Source organism: Oryctolagus cuniculus, chromosome 2 (assembly GCF_051225735.1).
Source record: "Oryctolagus cuniculus isolate XC-2025 breed Fujian yellow rabbit chromosome 2, ASM5122573v1, whole genome shotgun sequence".
Classification (NCBI taxonomy): Eukaryota; Metazoa; Chordata; class Mammalia; order Lagomorpha; family Leporidae; genus Oryctolagus; species Oryctolagus cuniculus.
This window is the reverse complement of record NC_142868.1, coordinates 27,016,451-27,038,570: the sequence shown is the minus strand read 5'-3', so window position 1 is coordinate 27,038,570 and position 22,120 is coordinate 27,016,451. Positions and strand designations below refer to the sequence as shown.

The following is a 22,120-nucleotide window of genomic DNA, read 5'->3' as shown; positions in this document are numbered from 1 at the left end:
GAGATACCTTCCACCATCTTGTTTAATAACCAGATATCTATAAAAGCCAGGGTTGTGCCAGGCCAAAACTGGGAACCTGGAACTACATCTCAGTCAATCATGTGGGTGACAGGGGCCCAAGCACTTGGGATATTATTTGCTATCTCCCCTGGTACATTAGCTGGGAGTTCAGTCAGAAGTGGAGAGGCTAGGACTCAAACTGGTCCTCTGACATGGGATGTGGTGTTGAGGTGTCAGCTTAATCAACTGCCCTATCACACTAGCCCTAAAGGACCAAATACCATTAAGTTCTACTTGGACCAGTAAAATAAATGCATTCATTGAAAGACTGTGGCAAGAATCCATCAACTTATGAGCCCAATTGTCCATGGATCATGTTTATAATTCTAGTATAAGTAAAGCTTTTCCTTAGAGACAACATCTTTAATTGAATTGGCATAGTATTTTACCCAGGATTACCCCAATTTACTACGCAAGAGGAATAATATACAAAAGGCAAATGAGAAAGAGTAGCTTTGTGACCTGCAATCAAATATAATAGAATCAACCTCTTTGGGATATATTTGTTCCACATAGGAGTTTTCTCTTGAGGGAAAATTAATTTCCTCAAATATAATTTTAATCAGAGATGTAGCAAAGGAAAAGCTACACATGATAATAAAAGCAGAGGAAATGTCATTTCAACAATCAATACATCTCAGAGTTTTTATTCTTACTGTTATTACAGACATTTTACCCAATACAAATTTTACTTTGATAATGAATGGTGACTTTAAATGTGGTAAAGTGCAATAGTTTACCTTTGCTTTACCTGGCACTAACAATATCACTTACTGGTACCTGGACAGAGCACTGACTATCACTCTCTTCCACACCCCTCCACCCACACTCTGGCAATCAGCACCATTGTGCACACCTGCAGTTCAAGTTAGTGCACAAAGACTGGAAAATGTGACTGATTCTGTGTATAAGCACAAATCAATACACGCATAAAAGGAACGTGAAAAATCAAGGAGACATGACACTGCCAAATCATGTAATACATTTCCAGTAACTAAGGATAAAAAGAATGAAAAGGAATGAAGGAAACCTACAAGACGTATGAGACACCATTACAGGAACTGACATGCACATTGCAAGAGTCTCCAAAACAGAAACAGAAACTAGTAGAAGAATTAATTTACAATAGTGACTCAAACTTCCCAAATCGAGGGAAGGAAATAGATTTTCATGTACAAGAAACTCAAAGAACCCAGTTATGTTGCATGTAAAGAGGTCTGGGGTGATAGATACTATGCTTAAATTTTCAAAACTCAGTGACAAAAGAGAATTTTGAAAACAGCAGAAAAACAGTGACTTATCAGATACAAGGGAACTTACATAAGAATATTAATGGATTTCCTGTAAGAAACCACAATTATGTATTTAAAGTACTGAAAAAAGAAAATAAAATCATAACTCCTAATGAACACCATTATACTTTACAAAATTATCCTTAAACCTGAAGGAGAGGGCCTAGCGTTGTGGTGTAGTGGGTTAAACTGCCACCTATGGTGCTGGCATCTCATATGTGCAGTAGTTAACGTCCCAGCTACTCCACTTCTAATACAGCTCCAAGCTTATGACTGGAAAAAGCAGCAGCAGATGTCCCTAGTCCTTGGGCCCCTGCCAGCCATTTGGAGCCCCAGAAGAAGCTCCTGGATCCTGGCTTCAGTATGGCCCAGCCCTGGCCATTGTAGCCATTTAGGGAGTGAAGCAGCAGATAGAAGAGTTTCTCTCTCTCTTTCTGTTTCACTACCTTTCAAAGAGATAAAATTAAGTCTCAGAGGAGAAAAAAAAAACAACTTAAATAAAAATACACTAAATAACAACACAAAGTCTATGAGCATAGCTGTCAGTGACATAAGTAAATATTCAGATAAACCCAGAATAATATAATACTATTGTAATCATACATGTTATTTTCTACATAAAACTTAAAAGACAGATTTTAACAACTACAAAAACAAAAATGTGTTCTTAATAGATATACAATATAGAAATAACTAACAGTTTGGGCATTTCTCTAAGTGGTTAAGATGCTTGTGGTCTTACTGTATAGTATCTGAGTTCAATGCCCAGCTATGGTTTTTAACTCTTATTTCTTACCAATATAGACTCTGAAAGGCAGGCATGAAGATGCAAACAGGTTAATTCCACCTAATTGAAAGCCAGAATCCCATTCTTAGCTTCCAGATTTGGCTCTGCTCAGCATAACAAGCATTTGATGATTAAACTGCAAATGACAGAACTCTCTCTTTCTCTATTTCTCTCTTTCTCTCTCTCTCCCTCTCTCACTCTCTCTCTTCCCTTGGACCCTGCCAACATCCCCCTGACTTACTGCCTTTCAAATAAACAAGTTAAAAATAAAAATTAAAAGAATCACATGAAGGAGCACAAATTGAATGTGGAGTATGGGAAAGTAAATACACAGTTTTTTTTTTTTTATAATTCATTTATTTGAAAGGCAGTATAATAGAAAGACAGACAATTATGTAGTTGGGAGATGTTCTGTACCATGTGAAAAGATGGTGTGATGGGCTGACTGTTCCAGTTGTAAGCATTGCTTTGTTTAGTTGTCATGTGTGAAATCTGAGTTTTAGTCATTCTGTTGGTAGCTAATAACTAAAGTGTTTCTATAGACCTTCAGCCTTTCCTCTGGTCGCCAATAACATGTTTTTGTAAGAGAAATCCTTCAAGTGTAGGTAGTATAAAATAATATAAACTACAAACTCTAATTTACACTATGAGCTAAAAGCATGAATTCTCTCTTTCTGATCATGTGTATGGTTTAAACTACTTACTGTCGAGGTACATATTTGGTGAAGCTGTTAGATGCCACTTTGAGCATCTGTGTCCCCTATCAGAGGATTTGGCTGAAGCTCTGGCTCCTTTGCTCCCAATCCAGCTTCCTGCTTATGTGCATCCTGGGAAGCAGCAGGTGCTGATCCAAGTAATTGGGTCCCAAAACCAAATGGCAGATCTGAATAGAGTTCCAGTCTCATGGAACTTTGGCCTGGCCCAGCCTTAACTATTGTAAGCATTTGAGGAGTGGACTCAGAAAATGGAAGATGACAAAATTATACTTCACAAAATTCTTCTTGCCTGGGTTCCTTGAAAATTTTCTTTCTGCCTTTATAATATAGAAGATGTAAGAAAATAGATACTGAAATAAAATACTGTCTAATATCAAGAGGGTTATTACACTTTATGCCATTGACTTCAGTAGTGTATGTATGACTTGCTTTGGTCCATGAGTCATTTGAGCAGAAGGTTGAAGAACCAGCTGGTTGGTTGCCATTTCTCTTCTCTCTCTCTCTGACAAAAGACTATCCATGTTCTAAATAAAGGTGTTTCTCAGGTTGCTCTTGGAGCAAAGATGACATGCACTAATTTATATGTGTCTAGACTAAGGAAAAAGAAGATAAACAAAAATAAAACACATGCCATTTTAATGCAGAAAGATTGAGGAGTTACATGGTCCATCAGTATGGCATTGTCTTTTTGACTGATAAGATCTCCACAAGCTTCAGTTGCTTAGGAAAAAAAAAAAAAATTCTCCAAATATATGTCTTGCAAATTCAGGCCCCTTGTCTCTTGATAAAGATAGTTTCTAAGACTTTGTGTGCAGCATACAATACCCCAACCCTGTCCAATGGGTAAATGTTATCAGAGAAAACTTGATAACAGTGGTCCTATATGTTTAATCCTATAACTAAGTATTCTATTAATGAAGACAAAAGGTGTGCGGGCCTGCCGCACCATTCGAACAGAACCTGAAGGAGGGAGTGGGAATGAAAAGAGGGACAAGGGCTCAGAGAATGGATCCAAGACAACAAGGCTGATCAAGGCTTGTTTATTCCAGTGTCTCAGCGATATTTATACATACCCAGCTACAGCTCAAAGAAGCAACATATGCAAGCAGCTTCTCGGGCCTCCAGTAACACAGATAATTTTAACAGAGTGTTCTTGATCATCATCCTCCTTCAGGATGGGAGTATGTGACTTTCTTATCCCAGGAATTCCACAAGCCAAGATTGGCTTGCCTTGTCCATAGGCTGCCTACAAAAAGGTTCTAAATGATCAGGGCTGGGGAAATTTCCTAACTCTTGCCAACTCCTTCCAGAGCCTCTCTTCCTTTGGGAATACCAATTTTATTCTTCTGCTGAATGTTACATAACCGCCTTTCTGGCATCTGGCCTTTCTTTCCTCTCTCCCTTCTTTCTCTCCTCCTTATACTTCTTATTCTTCAGTATTTTTTGAAATCATATATTTCCAAATTATATCCAAACTGTTCTTTCTTAAACATGAATTTCCATCTATCCAAGATATGAAGTTTCATCAATACTTAGAAGTAAAAATTCAAGGCTTTTAATTACCTTTATATTTTATAGTAACTTAATGAAGTATCAGCCTTTTGAATTTAGTTATTTATAGTTTAACACAAACATTTGACTACAGGCATTTTCAAACTATTTTTAAAATTTCTATTAATATAAATAGAAGAGATTTTTTTAAATATTTATTTATTTTATTTGAAAGACAGATTTACACAGAGAGGACAGGAAGAGAGAGATCTTCCATCTGCTGGTTCACTCCCCATTGGCCACAAAGGTTGGAACTGAGCTGACCCGAAGTCAGGAGCCAGGAGCTTCTTCCCAGTCTCCCATGTGGGTGCAGGGACCCAAGCCTCAGACCATTTTCTACTGCTTCCCAGGCCATAGCAGAGAGTTGGATTGGGAAGTGGTGCAGCAGGGACTTGAACTGGTGCCCTTATGGGGTGCCAGCACTGCAGGCGGAGGCTTTACTCACTACGCCACAGCGCTGACCCCGAGAATAGATGTTTGTACACAAAATATGGATGCTATGTGTTTTAAATAATTTTTAAAATAAAGAAAACTTGAAGAAAACAAGACCATGCTTTCAGGAATTTAAATCTATTTTATTGAATATGTTAAATATAAAAACAGTAAAACAATAACATTTAAAAATATTAACCCAGAAAATTTTTCTAAGTTGTGTCTTATTAAAAGTCCCAATAAAATGACCTTTTTCAGTTCCTCATTTAAATTATAAACTGAATGGATTATTGTGTGATGTAGAGGACTTTTGAATTATTTATTAGTATATTGCTTTCATAGGGAGTTCTATATTGCACTCTCTCTCTCTCTCTCTCTTTTTTTTTTTTTTTTTTTTTTTTTTTAGTGAGTTGCAACCAATGTGTTGAACAAAGTTAACCATAAGGTAATTCACAGAAATTCTTAATGGTGTTATGAGGAATGGTCACAGCAACAAGAAACACTGCAGCAGGGCTCACACAAATATTAAATGACCATCACATAACTATCTCAGACTTTGAGTTCAAGTTATACGTCCCCTTATAACAACATCCATTAATTACCAAAACCTCTCTCTTGAAATCATGATCCAGCATTTAGTTATATTCTTTTCACATGTTTCATATATGTAGTTTTAAATGGCCTTTATTATTGATGGTATAATAGAGATCTTTTAATTGCTTGGCTAAATGTATGCTAACTGTATTTGTGCATGTGTGTGTGTGTGTGTGTTTGTGTGTGTGTTTCAAAATATCTTTTCTTTAATGATTCACATTTTAAACCAAGTATATTTGTTGCAAAGGGACAAAACTTTATAGATTTCTCAAATGTTTTCTGGTTCTTAAATTCTTATTGCATTTGTATTGTAAGTTAACTACATAATTTATATGTTAGTCCATCATATGTAATATCTGTTAATTCATCATAAAGCATGCATAGCACAGGCTATACTGAAGAAGCTTTGGATTATTGAATTACTTTTTATCTCAGGAATCTAATATATTCTTTGGCATATATGCCACAATCAACTAAGACCATTTTTTACCAAAAGTTCCCAAATAATAATAAATATGATAGTTTCAATGTAAGTAATGTGTGTAAGTAATCAGTGATGTAAAACATTATAGTTTAATATGCAAAGCATTTCAAATAAAATGCAGTTTTTTATTTTTATTTAGTGAAACATCTCTTCATTCGTTTGCTAAGCATGTATTTATCTGAGTACTGAAGAGACAAAGCAATGCTACTGAATAGAAAATACAGTAAAAGTCATGTAATCCTTGATCATTTTGCCATGATAATTAAGGAAAATAATGTAATTAAAAGATCAAATGTAAGGTATATTTGTGATGGTTGAATAGCTAACTAAAAGTGTGTTTATTATTATAGTTTTAAAACTTTAACAAGATGATAAACAGTCAAATTCAATGAAAATAGGAATCATAAATGGAAACATTCTCAAGTGTCTATGACTTGCAGTAGGTCTTAACAGGTCACACGTTGAAATGAAAGGATTAACAAGATTTTCAGTACCATGCTTATCAGAGGAATAGTCTTTCCTGCAGTGTCCCCCTTCTTGACAGAAGGTTGTCTAACGAGATTCACAAGGGTTGAGGACCATCATGGGGGAATTTGGGTCATTTAACAATCATGACCCTATATGGGACACCTGCATCTTATGTCAGAGTGTGTAGGTTTGATTCCAAGCTCCAATCCTAAATCCAGCTTTTTGCTGACACATCTCCTGGGAGACAGCAGCCAAGGGCTCGAGCAATTGCGTTCCTGCTACACACAGGAGAGACCTGTCGAGTTTCTGTCTGCTATCTTTGGCCTGAACCTTTCCTAGAGAACACTCACCCTCTATTTGTTACCCTAACTTCAAAGTGAGTAAAATTAATTAATTAATTAATTTGTTTGCTTGAAAGAATTGAGAATAATCAATAATAGGTTCAGATATGATAGAGGAAGCAGAATCTAAAATAGTTCAGCAGCTAGTCTTTTTTTTTTTTTTTTCTTTCTTCGTTGCCAGATGGGATTTGTCTGTTTTTGGTTATGGGCCATATCTTATCTTTTCTTTAGGAGACAAAACATTTGTTTCACAAAAAGTTTATTTATACTTTCTATTCCAAGCTAAGTCAATGGCCTGTCTTGAACTTTATGTACTGCATCTGTGTTCCTTTAAAGAACTTGAAAAAAAAAAAATAGAATGAAAAGAGGATACAGAGAATTTACAGATTGAGCACAGACAGCAAGGTGGATAGTTGTTTAAATTGATATTCCTACATGGAGACAGGCACCGGAAAGCCCTGTTCCACCGTTTTTCTGATGAATACCCTCTCCACTTATTTTCAACATATCCCTCTCCTTTGTATTAGTCAACTGTTCATTATTTCCAATGAAATATCTGAGATGCACCAACCTTCCAGATGGTTTATTTCAGCTTACAGTGTGGAGGTTCACTACCCCACTGCTTCAGGCAACTGGTGAAACAGAGGACGATGGAGCGATGATCACGTGGCAGCCTGGAAGTAGAGATAAACAAAAGGAGCACACTCTGCTTATACAACCCACCCTCTTACAATAACTACATTCCGAGGGCAGCCACTGTGGGCTAAATATCTCCTGCTTGATCAACCTTCCAGCCATAATTATGTCAAGACTCCAACCATAATCCATCAGGCATTAACATTAATCTAGTAACTGTAAATGTCAGACTTTGGAAATGAATATGGCCATGAGCTTGGGGAGCCAAAGACTTTTCAAACCATAAAGTGCTTGTTTTGTTTCGTTTTTATTCTTTTTGTTTTTCTTCTTTATCAGTGTGGATCATGTATCATCCAGGTGTCAGCATCTGCATTTCTTTTCCTCCCTCTATTCTAAGCCCTTTTACAACAGCTATTTTTAAGGTTTTCCTGATGACTGATCTATATCATTAGTTATTCAATACATTCAGTTCTTTGATACTAGTAGCTTCATGTTCCAGTTCATATTTTCATAACTTCCCATATCACCTGATGAATGTTTATAGGGTGTGTTTTAACTCCTTGGTATGTCTCTTCTATACTTGTTTAGTATATATTGTTATCCATCATCTTTATGTTGAGGTGGATATGTATTTTGGTATTTAGCTATTTTGCCTTTTAAGCTTGTGTTTTTTCTGAGATTGTCAACTACTCTATCTGGTAATTTAAACTGAGGAGCTACTTAAAGTACACACTAGCCCTGTGATGTTACAGAAAAGGAGAAGAAACTTATATAGTGGAACTAGGCAGGCCAGAGTAAATGGACTGGAAGAATTTCCCTTGATTTCTATCTCCTATCTCCTCCTTTTGACTCCACTCCCCTCCATGCCGATCATGTCCACATTCTCATGTGTCATCTGGAAGTGGGAAGGAGGAGAGACCATGCTGAACATGTGGAAGCTAATGCCACATGGAGACAACATAATGCTCTCAGAAAAACCTAATGCACACTTACAACTTGACCAAATTCCACCACATTTATGTGTACAATTATGGTACTACCCTACACCATAAAGATGAATGCTAGATGTTGGAGTCACCATTACTGGCTTTTCTCTTGCCTTCTTCCTTGTTCTTTCCTTGTAGGAACTTCTCTGTCTCTCTCATAGGAAGCTTTTCACTTTGTGGGGTTTCCTGTACTTGCGCTTGAATGTATTCTCACTTTAATCCAATCCTGCTGTCATTTCTGTACTTTATTTATGCCCCTGTTTTGAATTCTTATCTCATTCAGGGGCAAGGAAGTGGAATAAAAATCAGGATACACATTCCTAAAACAAAACCAGCCCTAGAGGAGTAAGCAACTTCACTTTTATGATTTTTATTTTTTTATAAGGCAAGTCCTGTCTTCAAATTTGTACCTTAAAATGGTTGGGAAATGCAGATTTTGAGAATATCTTCATTCAAATCTTTATACTAACAGGGACTAAATTGGTTGGGTAGGCCATTTTCATCAGGGAACACAGATGTTAGTGATGATTCTTGAACATAATAGACAGGAAATAGAGAAAGCCAAAACAAAACTTTATAAATCTATCCTGTCACACATCATTTCACAGCTGCTATGACAACCCACATCCCTAAAACACACATAAAATCAATTTAAGAGTTTTCAGTTTTCTCTCTGATATTTTACTATATAGAATTGTGGCCATTTAACAAATAAATATAAGGAAAGAATAGAAGGGGTGAGGAAATTTTTCTTTTTTCAGATAAGGCCATTTGGCCATTTGGATATTTCTATCATTGTTATAAGGGCATACAAAATTGCCAATTTAAAAATTAGCCTGCTGTGGCTGGTGCTGTGGCATAGCAGGTAAAGCTGCTAGCTGCAGTGCCACCATCCCATATGTGTGCCAGTAAAAGTCCTGGCTGCTCAACCTCCAATCCAGCTCTCCACTATGGCCTGGGAAAGCAGTGGAAAATAGCTCAAGTCCTTGGGTCCCTGTACCCACGTGAGAGACCAAGAGGAATCTACTGGCTCCAGCCTTTGTGGCCATTTGGGGAGTGAACCAATAGATGGAAGACTCTCTTTCTCTTTCTGCCTCTGTCTCTCTGTAGCTCTGCCTTTCAAATAAATAAGTAATTTTTTTTTTTTTAAAATTAGCCTGCTATAGACTTATTAAATTTCACATCCTACCTACAGTTGGCTTAGCAGGGCCAGACCAAATGATTTCCAAGGCCTTAGGCCAATAGGCTGGGAGTTCCCCACTTGTACAAAGACTGGGAGGCAGAGAAAGCAGTCGAGCTACCTGCAGATGGTAGTGTCTGTTATGCCAAGACCTGTGGGACATGAGTTTGGTTCCCTTCACTCTGAAGATAAATAGACTGCCTGGACTTGTCTCATATCAGTTTACAGGGCTGACCTAGATTGACCCACATCTCATTATACATTCCTTGTAATGCATTAGCATGCTAAATAACACACTTACCCACCGCTGTGACAGGAAACAGCCTATGTAAGAAGCAGAATATCACAGTATCTGGATTCTGAGAAATAGCCGCCCACCTCCTCCCCCAACCGTGAGCATTCCTCCCCATTACTGGAACTCACTCCACCCCCTTTACTAGAATGCACATCACCCTTCACTAAGCAACCCATATAATACTAAACACAATAGACAACGACTCTCGGCCTCTGAGTCAGCCCCAATCTCTGGATTGTGCATCTCCTTTCTCAAAAAAAAAAAAAAAAAAAAAAAAAAAAACACTGGATGCTCACTATTGGCTATTTCCAGATTGCTACAGAATTCTTTCTTGAAATTAAGTCAGTGACCTGGGTCCAAAGTGATGCTCATTGTCAGGTAGAAATAAAATAAAACATTTTAAATAATAAAATAAAATATTAAATCTATTCCAACATCACATGTTATATTTCATTTGTATCCACTATAAATCAGATATCTGCATTTTTCTTATCTAACTATTACTATTTGGTAATTAATGTTTTCAATACATATGCTCCTACACAAATTGTGTCGGAAAATTCTAAACTATTTAAATATCCAAACCAATAATTATTCCAAGAATCATCATCAGTCTTTACACAGGATTGCTTCATCCCTGGATTCCTCATTGGGACCAAAGTTTAGTTGATTGCAACTGACTAATAGCATGCTTTCAATTATAAACAAAAAGAAAACAAAATAAGCAAAGAAAACAAACAAACAATGCATTTAGCTCACACATGTTCATCATTGTGTCTTCTGCTTCCTACTCCGAGATAGGACACAGGTAGATTGTTAGAAGGTGGGCATACTATATTGGCATGTGAAGGAGTGGAGTTAAAATGTGAGATTATGAGTAGAAACGAGGGAATGTAAAGTTACTGAGTGATCACATTTTTCCATAAACATTTTGAAGTAAGATTACACTAGAAACAAGTTACCTTGACTTTCAAATAAAAAATAGATAATTTTAAGGATATAAAAGAATATAAAGTTACTTGGTGAACTTATTTTTCTGTAAATATTTTGAAGTAAAATTATACTATAACCAAATTTAGAGTGTGTGTGTGTGCGCACACACACACACACACACATATATGATGTAAATTTTTACAATCGGTTTTCATGGTAAACTAAGTCAGAATGCTAGTAGTCTGTGATTTGGTGCCAGATATTAATGCCTGGTTAAGAATAGATAATGACTAAACTAAGATATTATCTTCATCATCAACATTTAGTCACTGATCCATTTTTAAAGGGCAAATTATTATTTTACTTATTTGTTCCTAAAGCAGCCAAATTGGTAGTGATATTATCATGATGCAAACAAGTACAAACCATCTTTCTGCAAATATTGGAGTAATGAGCAAATTAACAAATTAGAGGTTGTAGTAAAACATAGAACTAGAAAAGCAGAGGAATTAATGAAGCACACTATAGCTGAACTCAGATGACTGAGACTTTAATTAAGTAAAGCCTCTTAAATTCCAGGAAATAATAATTTTTCATTATATATCCTTCCTTCATACTCTTGAGGTTATAGTTTAGATCCTAAAGCTATCCAAACTAGAAGTGTATGCACTCATCCATACAGAGACATCTTGCCAATGTTATTGAACTGTCTTTGTTTAGACTCCAGTCATACCTTACACCAAAACTGACCTAAAAAGCACAATGAGACCCAAGTTATCATGGGATAGAGTGACACACAGATGTAAAACAGCAAAAAACCCAAGAGAAAGGCAACAACGTAGCCAGCCACTGCGCAGGCTGATGCTGAACAGATATGCAACTTCACATATCTCCAGGCTGCATGTTCACAGAATAACGACGGGCAAATCTATGGTTTGCAGGGCACTAAAGTGCTTGGTGGTTTGCTGTACTACAGCGTGGCCTTCCCAGCAGTTTCCAAGTTGCCCCCCAAATCACTGGCAGGAAAATTTTGCTGCAACTGCATACAAGGCTGTAGAAGCTCCTCTCTGCAGTTAAGGAAGAGACTGTTAACAGATCTGATTGTGCATGGACTGACTGTCCCAGAAAAGGTTGCTCCAAGACTCACTGCTCCAGGTTCCTCCTAGTTGGTCAATTCCAAATCCAGTTGCTCACATAGGATGGTTTCCAGATGTGTTCAGCAGGCATCCCTGGTGTCAAGGAGAGGAGAAGCCTGGGGATTTTGCAAGGGCTGAGCCCTTCTGAGTCATATTGCTGCTAATCTTTGGCCAGTTATTTTCCTGACACCTCTTGCATCCCATGCTTAGGTTCAGCAACCAGGTTTTCACTTGTTTGTAGCTAAGGTCCCCAGGATGTTGGAGGCTTTTTGCTTCTGCTGAAATCTGTCATGGAGGACACACAGCTAGGTCTGGGAGAAGATGATTCTGATGTTCTCTTCCTTCTTTGTGCTCTACTCTACAGAAATGTGTGCCTGTACTCTGGAACTGGTGGAAGAATCAGGGTTGTCATGAATGAGCAGGTCTATGAGGCAGGAAGAGGAGAGGCAGTGTCTGTGTGGGGCTTCTGAGCAGATGGCATTTGTAAGGTTGGATGTAAGGTTACCTTCTTCTGGTCCAGGCACCACAGGCATTGGTGAGGAGTCTTTACCATCAGATCCTTCTGAGCCATGCAGATCTTGTGCAAAACTGGATCCATATTCATGTTATTTAGAAAGAGGCTAAGAGATAGTGAGAAAAGTAAAACATTAAGGGTAGAAGTACACAGAAGAAGCATTCATTCTCTAGTTGGAGGTTACATGAACTTGCTGTGTTGGGCATCTCTGAAACTGGAATCTTGATTAAAGTTTTTATAATGTTTTTATGTGTCAACATATTTGTGTATACATACATCCATGGAAGTGGTGAACATGACAATTAAGTTGAAATCAAATTGGAAGAAGCCTTTCTTTCTGTTTGAACAGACTGAAAATGTAATTAACTATTGAGCTTGCAATAGAGAATTAATTTTTTCAGATATACATTTAGATGTAGAGGATTGTTTAAGCAGTCATTTGGAGCATTAATACAAGTTGTGGTGAAATTATGAAAGATGAATGGCAAACTCACAATTTGTTGCAATATTCAAGTGAGGATAGAATGAATTTCTGAACTACTTGTCTAAATTTGTTATATAAAAAAAGCAAGCTATGAAGTATAAGAACTCACTTTGAGTATCCATGTGAGGAATCTGAGGTGAGAATCTACCTCTTCCTGACAGAAAAGCAAAATTGCACATGAAATAGCAGGTCCATGTAATGTTTTATTTCACAACATGTTAAGCATCCTTCCAAACACATGTGGATTCTAGTGGCCATAAATATGTCCTGTCAGAACAGGCAGACCACATGCGTGTTTTTTAATGTCCATAGTCCAGAAAACTCTTGAAACTCTTGCTAATCTTGTTTCTTTTTAATATCCCATAACTACATAAATAAACACTTCCTTCATCACCTTTGCCAGCCGTTTATTAGTATTTCACCCCTAGCTGCTTTTCACAGAAAAAATGACTAATGTTTAAAGACAGCTTACAGAAACTATTTTTCTCATTTCCTTTCAAGAGCACTTTCAGACATAAAGGATGTTTATTTTATTCTCTATGTGTATTACAAACTTGTTTTAAAAATTTAAGGATAAGAGTTTTGTAAGAGGAACTTCTAATGCAAAGCCCACCTCAGTGAATTAGGGGTTGTCAAAGGGTTCAAGGAACAAATGCATTATGGAAAAACTTTGCATGGATTTCAAATGTTTTTTGCAGCAAAATGATTAAAATATTCCATGAACAGTATAAAATCTCCTAATATTAAGGGAGTATTCATCTGTTAATAAAGTTATAGCAAGTGTGTGTATGAATATCTCCAAGCTGTGTTAAGCAATAAGTGACATTAATTTGATTAAACAAATCTTCACTAGACTTTGGTAGAAGTTGTAATGGAACATATATAATAGGTAAGCATTTTAAAATGCTCTGAAGCTGCCTGGAAATATGAGAGAGAAGTGAGCTTTAAATTCAGCAAACTGAAGAGGATAAGATCAGCCAAAAGAGTAATCGAATTTCACTTTCAAAAGGAGGTAGAGTAGGCATTCTATGAAAAAGTTGGGACATGTGAGCTTCTTTAAAATATTTGATCTTTAAAAAGGATTTCCCCCCTTATTTTGACAGTGAAATGAGTCAATACACAGGACAACTTGAAATAAAAGACCAGAAAAGGCAAAAGTGGAAATTGTGGAAACTTGGTATGAGAAACATGACGACCAAACTGTACTTGGTGTAAAATTCTAGGGAAATAGAATGAGGAATACTATACCTGAACTGTTATTGAACAGTCAAGGGTCCAGAAATTAATTTGTTTTAGTTAGTAACTGAACTCTTTGCTTAGGTTTTTAAAATAGACTATTAATAGAAATCGTCCAATGCATCTGAAGATACGGCAATAATGGTATTGCATTTTAAGTAGATATTAGTGAAATATTAATATTAGATGTGCTTTAAATTGAACTTTCTTAAAGATTTATTTATTTCTTTTTTAGGCAGTAATATAGACAGAGAGGAAGAGAGAGAGAAAGAAAGAGAATGATAGAGAGAGACCTTCTATCTGTTGGTTCATACCCCAAATGACCACAATGGCCAGAGGTGGGCTGATCTGGAGCCAGGAGCCAGGAACTTCATCCAGGTCTTCCATGTGGATACAGGGGACCAAGTACTTGGGTCATCCTCTGCTGTCTTCCGAGGCACATTAACAGGGAAATGGATCAGAAGTGGAGCAGCTGGGAATCAAATTGGCACCCACATGGAATGCCAGTGCTGCAGGTGCCTGCTATGCCACAATGCTGGCCCCTGGGTTGTAGTTTGTAAAGAACAAAGTAATATTTGTCTGAGGAACACACAGATCTCATCCAGCGCTCAACTCTGAGAAAATTTAAGAACTAATTTTTTGATCGTCAATAAAGCTTTTAGAATATAATAAATATTATGAACTTATTCATTCAAAAAGTATTCATCAATTATCAGTCATTGCTTTATGTTTAAGCCATGATAGTACACAATACTAATAAATCTTCACCTTATCTATTGCCGTATTAAAGTGGTATAGGAATTTTGAAATATTTATATTAATTTACTGCCATCACTATAGTGTAATCAAGTAGAGGATGAGAATATATGCCAAAATTTCTCCTGATTTCTATTTTTCTGGATTCATTTATGTAAGATAAATATATACAAGTAGTAATATACACACACATATATACATATATGTAAACATGTATTTCACATGTGGAAAATAGATTTTAGCATGCATAAATATAATTTGAAAAAGCAACAGTATTTTTATGTTCTTATAGCTTTGCATATTACAAGAATTAGAATCTGACAAATTAGTAAAACTTCCTCTTCCTATAGATAGAATGAGATATCAGAATATTATTAAGCAATTTTAAAAGAACATATTAGATTCAACAGATTCTGTGCTTATGAAATTTAAACTATAGATATCTCTGTGCCAATCTTCTTGTATTTAAATGTTTTCAGATATGTATTTAATAAGTTTGTTACTAAGAAAACTTTTATTAAGGTATATAAACTTCAAGCATTTCATAAATACAGTTTTAGGAACATAGTGACTCTTCCCATTCCCCCTTCCACCCTTATTCCTCCTCCTTTTCCTATTTTCATTCTTGTTTTTTACTAAGATGTATTTTCTATTAACTTTATACACATAAGATTAATTATCTACTAAGTAAAGAATTCAACAAATAGTATAAAAAATTTCACAAATTTTTTTTTACTTCACAATTGATACACTTATAGGGCCTATCACTCATCTATAAGTCAATATCTGTTTGTTTTTCCTATAAATCAATGTATGTTCCCTTTTTGATAGGATCTGATGTAGCAGGGTTTTTAGATAATGTTTGGGGTAATTTGCATGATGAATACTGGAAATTGTGATTATTTCCCTCTTCTTGGCAAGTAGATTGATAAAATGGAAGAGGATGGAACATAGAGGTTAATTGATTCAAGGAACACAGAATTCCCTGAAGTTTGAAGGCTACAAATTTGGAAAAGATTGGAGGAAACTTGTCCCTGGAGCGTTGATTACTGGCAAAATACTCTGCCTCAGGAAATCAGCCAGAAAAATATTGTGGCTACACCTTAAAATGAACTGTATAATTTTATGACCAATGGAACATGTGTAGCTATGAAAGCTAAAATAATGGATGGTAAAATAAAAGTGGTAATTAAATATCGTATATCAGCACATTAACCATTTTTCTACAGGAGCAGAAGAAATGTTCCGTTTAAATTTATTCTTATAAAAATTATTTTTTAGTTCCTGTGCCTCAATTTTACCTATTTTGCTGCTTTGTACTTAAATATCTGAAACACACACATACATTCATATTTACAAGTATATGTTACCTATTTCAACAGTTAGCACAATGTGGTAACTCAGGTAAGTTTTCTTTCATTTTGTTTCAGCTCACAACATCTTGAGGCTATAAAATGGTTCACAATATCATATATATCCCCAGATTCTCTAGATTTTACATCCATACCCCTTCCTAAGACTTGAATACTATCAAACATCTCATTTTATTTTCGTTTTCTGGAAGTAAAAGTGATAATATGATTCTGGTGTAACTTGTGAACAAGTTCAGGAAGACATTTCTTAGGTAATCCCAAATGTGTAAAACTTGGAAGGCTTCAGTTGTTTGTGCCTTACTTTGCCTATTTTTCCTTCTTTATTCTCATTTTTTGGGGTTTCCCAACATAACTTCTTCTCCTCTTCCATCTCTGCCACTCTTACTCTGAAACACTCATTTAGTCAACTCATGTAAGTTTAGATAATGTGAACTATTTCATACTTAAATTTGGATTATATTAACTGAAACTGACAAACATTCTTACAACAACATTTTTCACAGTATTATAAAAAAGTCTAATTGGGAGGAAACTCTTATTATGTTTTTCAAGGACACAAACTGTAAACTAAAACTGTTTCTACAAAAGTTTCCTTCATTATGAAATACTGTGAATGAATTCTGTAGACAGTGAAATTGATCCAAGTATTTGCCCTTCTATTTAATTCATTTTATTTCATAGTTTTGTGGTACCTGGCAATCATTCAGTGCAATGGTAGACCCAGTTCATGAAAGTAAAATCAAAAAATTGACAAAAGATACTATGTGGCAGTTTAATAAGTAATAGACTAGATAGAATATATGTTTCGTGCATCACTAAACTTTCAGAAGTGAGCTAATATTCTCTCTTAAAACTGCCCATAAAATTTCGCTAATACTTCATAATAGTAATGTCCCTTTATTGAGTGCTAACTGTGTATGTCAGAAGATGTTTTAGATAATGCATCTGCTTCAACTCAATTAATTGTCATAATCAGTATTTGCATAATCAGTATAATAACCTCACATTACAAGTGAAGCAATAGAAACAAAGGAAGATAAGTACCTAGTCCAAGGTCACCCATCTAGTACTTCATATTAGAACTGGTATTAACTCTCAGATTGGACTCCAAAGTACTTGCTCTTCATTGCTGTGCTGCACAAACTTCCAGGCATATTAATTTCCCTGAATTACAACTTATTTATAGACACCAATATCACAAAGTAAACTTGAAGCTGATTAATGGATGAAATCACAGCTCACTCAGCGTTACATACCTATTCTCTGTCAAGATCGTCATGCACAATGGTTCTGCCATGAATTGGCTGCCAACATTTGGACAAGCCAATTTATTTCAATGTGTCTCAGTCATATAACTTGCAAAATGAGGAGAAAAAGTATGTCTCATAGAACAAAAGGAAAGGTGAGAGAAAAGAAAGCAAAAATGGGCATAAACATCAGCAAGTATCTGGATGTGGTCAACTTGGGAAGCTGTCATTTTGAATTTTTTACATAATGAAATATTGCCACAATATTTCCATCGATTATTGAGAAAATCACTTTTTGCTGGCAAATTCACATGTGAAAATATGAAAAAGACTGATTATGGGCACCAACTATGTATACTACACCAACACAGTTGTATTTCAAATTATTTTTCAGGTCTTGGGAAATGAGAGTAGGAGAAAAGACAGGGAAAAGGAAAGAGAGAGAGAAAGGATGAATATGATATATATATATATATATATACATAATTAATGAGAATATAAGAGTTTGGGTTGTGTTGTAAGTATTCAGTTAATGTTTATAAACAAGATTTTGGATTAGTAGTCTCTACAGTAAGGACTCTGTCATCTCTCAAGGTGAGGAAGAACATTTTAGAAATTCTGTTAATAATTACATTTCCAGTTTAAATTACATAATTCCAAATGTAGAGTAGTGAATATATTTACCTATATTTATCATTTGAATTTTTAACAATCAGTTTATATTAAATGAATCAATTTTATATTATATTTAACAACATACTATTTTTTTTTTGACAGGTAGAGTTATAGACAGTGAGAGAGAGAGACAGAGAGAAAGGTCTTCCTTCCATTGGTTCACCCCCCAAATGGCCGCTACCGCCGATCCAATGCCAGGAGCCAGGTGCTTCTTCCTGGTCTCCCATATGGGTGCAGCAGCCCTCCACTGCCCTCCCGGGCCACAGCAGAGAGCTGGACTGGAAAAGGAACAACTGAGAGTAGAACCCAGCGCCCATATATGATGTCAGCGCTGCAGGCGGAGGATTAACCAAGTGAGCCATGGTGCTGGCCACAACATACTTATTAAAAGTGCTTACATCTCAACTTAAGATCTTTTGTGAACTTGGTATTGTATAGAATTTATGCAAATAAAATCTGGCAATAGATTTAGAGATGATTCGTGAGTTCTGTTTTTATTGGCTGGTGATAAAGGAAGAATATAGCATTCAGTTGGAACAAAAGAGAATGAAATGATCAAAATAAAATGATTTCTAAAGACTCGAACTGGATGTTTATATCACTGTCAGTGATATACTCTCCTGGAGTACATAGGATTTTTTATCAGCTTAGGAAACAAAGAATGGTTTAGGCTAGGAATTGAAGGATAAAGTAGAAAAGAAAATAAAAATTCTTAAAATAATACATTATTTGCTACCTATGAACTATAGCAAACTAAGAAACTGTCATCAGCAATATGCGCCAGAGATAACCTTTAATCATTTCTCAGGATCACATGAACTTTGAAAATGTCACAGAACAAGTACTATAGCCTTTTCAGAATAGAATTTGGGTGCCTCTAGTCATCCCAAGAAGAGTTTCTAAGAAAGTATCACTGTATTTTTCAGCAAATGCCGTTAGAATATTAAATTGATTTTTTTTTCTTTTTGATAGTTATACAATTGAAAGACTTTCAGAGAAAACATATTAAACTCTGTGTCCTGTGAAATTTAAGAAAGTATAATATTGTATATAAATAGAAATTTTAATTATCCTGAGAAAGCAATTCTACAGTGAAAAGTAATTTAAAATTAATTCTCAGTTATGACTTGGTTGACTCAAGAAGCAACATTATCTTATTTTCCGAGCATTTCCTTGTTCAAAAATATGGCTCTTTGTATTCTACATCTTAATATTCTTTTTCAAATATTTAGAACAAAATACAAAACATAAAATAAATCTTTGGTAATATTTTTTGCTTACTTGAACTACTGCCTGAAGAGAAATTAAATTAAAATGTATTATTATTATTACTATTACTAGAAACTCCTTTTTGACTTTGGATAATGTCATCATGAAAGTATGATGTACTATTATCACATTGATTCTAAGCAGAATTAGCAGCCTGCAATAGAGTTACATAGTAGTTTGTGCATATTTTATGCCATCAAACTATTTATAACAACCTAATCATCAGATTCTACCACACCCATTTAGTATGCAGTTTTTATCATGCAATCCATTGCAAAATGAAAATATATTTATATATGTAATAAATATAACATCATGGAGCTTATAAAAGTAACACATATCACTCTGAGTTGAACTATTGATTTTAGAAATATAAAATGATGTGTGACTCTTTAATAAGGCCCTTCCTTCCTGATATCTTCAGAAGACTCCTTCCTTTGTTTGCTCACCTAGGAAGATGGAATCTATTGGCTAATTTACATCAAGTTGAGGCACCTGATAGTATGACAGCAGTCAAGCTTTTCCCCCAAAGGTTCTCATTTACACAACTGTGTTTACTGTGCTTACCTTCCATGAGTCAGAAATATATGAAGAGCTTTCAAACGCGTATAAGATAAAAATGGGAAACAAAGCAATGCAGTGACCATGGAGCTTTATGAGGGCTAAGAAGCACAGTTACTGAGGGAAGTCGCCCACCTCAAATCATCCATCTCAATCACACTTTCCGGTAAAGGTCTCTTAGGTCAGTGACTTTCACGGACACAATCTTTATTTCCAAATTACTTGATTGCAGAGGAGTTAGGAAGGTGGTCTAGTGAGCTGAGAGGCTGGTGTCTGTCTCAGGGAGGTCAGATTCCAAGTTGTAGTGGGACAATGAGCTCCCAGGTTCTCTTTTTCCATTTTGTGAAAGCACTGATGACCACATTCCCTTTAACAATTAACTCACAGAGATGGAAGTGAAAGTTGGCCTGACTTCCAAAGGAAAAACCACTCCACAAGTGCTATCAGGACTGGCACTTTGGAAATTCTGCTTGAGGCAAAATACTTTTGAAAGGAATATTCTTGTTAATTCTATTTTTTAGAGTTTCATTGCTTGAAACAGAAAAACAACACGTCACAGAGAGCAAAGATAGCATGTACTAGCAATGTACACATGGAGAAGAGAGTACACTTTTATGAAATAACTTAGATATCCAAAATGTATTGAAAAAACCTGATATAGCCACCACCCAACTTTATGTGTGTGTGCGTGTGAAATATTATGTATCTCTTTCCTGAATACATTCTTCAGTAACAAAAAACCCTCATTCTTGTGCATTTTAATGCATATCTTTATTATTTATTGCACATGAGCAGATTTTAATGAACTCATTTAAATATATCTCTAATTATTATATACAATTTTTGTTTCTATATTCAAGTTTATGGCACCTTCATTTTAAGCTTATTTTATTCCCCCCAACTCTGTTACATTTATTTTGGTACTTAAATCTATAGGTTTTGTTTTGTTTTTATCATTTTGATCATGGTTTGCTATTCAGATGTAAGCATTTTTTATACTAGATTTACCTATTCTATGCTAATTTAATAGCTCATCCTGATTTCTCATTTTTATAGCTTCCTAATAAAAGCCTCCATGTTTCTTTGAAACAACATATTTTATATAATCTATTACTGAATTGTAGGGTATATTCATCTTTACCATTACTTAATATTTCAGAAATGCACACTACAAGGACTCCCATGGATGTTTGGAATTGGTTGGGCTGCTGCTAAGAGATGTTAGATATTCTAGTATACTTTGAGAGTCTAGATGAAGGTTTATTTCTGGGAGCAAACGTGTAACTCTGTAACTAAAGTCTCCACACTTACTTTTTTTTTTTTTAAGATTTATGTCTTTATTTGAAAGGCAGAGCTACAGAGAGGCAGATAGAGAGAGAGAGAGAGGTTTTCCATCTGCCGATTCACTTCCCAAGTGGCTACAATGGCCAGTGCTGTGCCAATCTGAAGCCAGGAGCTAGGAGCTTCCTCCAGGTCTCCCACATGGGTGGCAGGGGCCTCAGGACTTGGGCCATCTTCTACCGCTTCCCCAGGCCACAGCAGAGAGCTGAATTGGAAGTGGAGCAACTGGGACTTGAACCGGCACACATATGTGATGCCGACATTGCAGACGAGGGCTTAAACCCACTGAGCCACAGTGCTGACCCCTTACTTTCTAAATATTATTGAATAACATCCAAAAGCAGAAACTATTATTAAAACCAATTAACATTTATTTCTATCATCGGTTTAGTCGCTCATCTACTAACATTGTTGATCTAATCAATCTAAAGAAAACTTAAACAGCTACATTTTCATTTATTAGCTTTATTTTATGTCTTTGAATGTTGCATTACATAAACATTCGAAAAATCTTTAAAAAGATCTGAACAGAAGTCTAAAACTTTTTAAATTGCTAGTAAATAAGAAAACATTTTTTCAAAATGAATTTTCACTATTTTCATCAAGTTTTTGCTTGCAATTGCATCTAAAAATATATTTTCTCTCTACCTTAAAATCGTTAGATGTAACTAATGAAATACATCCAATTTTGAAAAAACTAATATTTCTATTTAAGAGACTGAGATTAGTCTCAATTGACTTTTAAATTATAATTTTTTCCCTGTTCAAAAATG

The 22,120-nt window shown here is 35.5% G+C and overlaps 2 pseudogenes; both read right to left on the bottom strand.

Annotated features, from left to right (window-relative positions):
* Window positions 1-9,937, bottom strand: part of LOC100348295 (proteasome subunit beta type-1 pseudogene) — an 81,189-nt pseudogene extending 71,252 nt beyond the window's left edge.
* A 1,788-nt stretch (window positions 9,938-11,725) lies between these two features.
* The window catches only part of LOC127485968 (homeobox protein NANOG-like), a 136,024-nt pseudogene continuing 125,629 nt past the window's right edge, over window positions 11,726-22,120 (bottom strand).